Raw genomic sequence first — 632 nt, forward strand, 5'->3', positions numbered from 1 at the left:
GTGGACCAACGTCACGAATACTCATTTCGTCGATCTGTTTGGCCATTTGCGATCGATGGAATTCTTCATTCAGTTCGAAGATGCCAATGTCAGACATACCGCCACGAGCACAGGGGGATATACCAATTACGTAGCCGTTGGGCAGCACAGACATTTCCGTCTTCATACTGTACAATCCATACTTCTTTTTTTAAAATATCAATTTGGTTTCAAACGATCCAGCAGGGGCATGAGTTTGTTGAAAGGTCACGTCGACCGCATAGCGTGCACTGGGAAAGTGTCGGAATTGATTCCCGGTTGTTGACAATTTGAGCATGGTCCAGGTGTCAGCGACAGAGTACACATCATCTTGGAAAACGATGACGGGATAAACTTGAAGAGTGCCGCCATTATATCCCAACTTCCACCATGTTTAAGTGTCGCCAAGGTCATAAACAGCATGTCCTTTGGTGTTTGGGCGGATTTACGACCACTTCCGACATTCCACGATTTTGAAATGCTCGACTTGACTTCGTTCCACAACAAATTGAACTCAGCCACCGAGAAATTCGTCAGTTCAAGCACAACATCAGATGACCTTACCCGGACAAACTCATCAAGCAGTGGACATGGAGAATCATAATCGTCCTCGC

This window comes from Aphanomyces invadans (genome assembly GCF_000520115.1).
Source record: "Aphanomyces invadans strain NJM9701 unplaced genomic scaffold supercont1.25, whole genome shotgun sequence".
Classification (NCBI taxonomy): Eukaryota; Oomycota; class Saprolegniomycetes; order Saprolegniales; family Verrucalvaceae; genus Aphanomyces; species Aphanomyces invadans.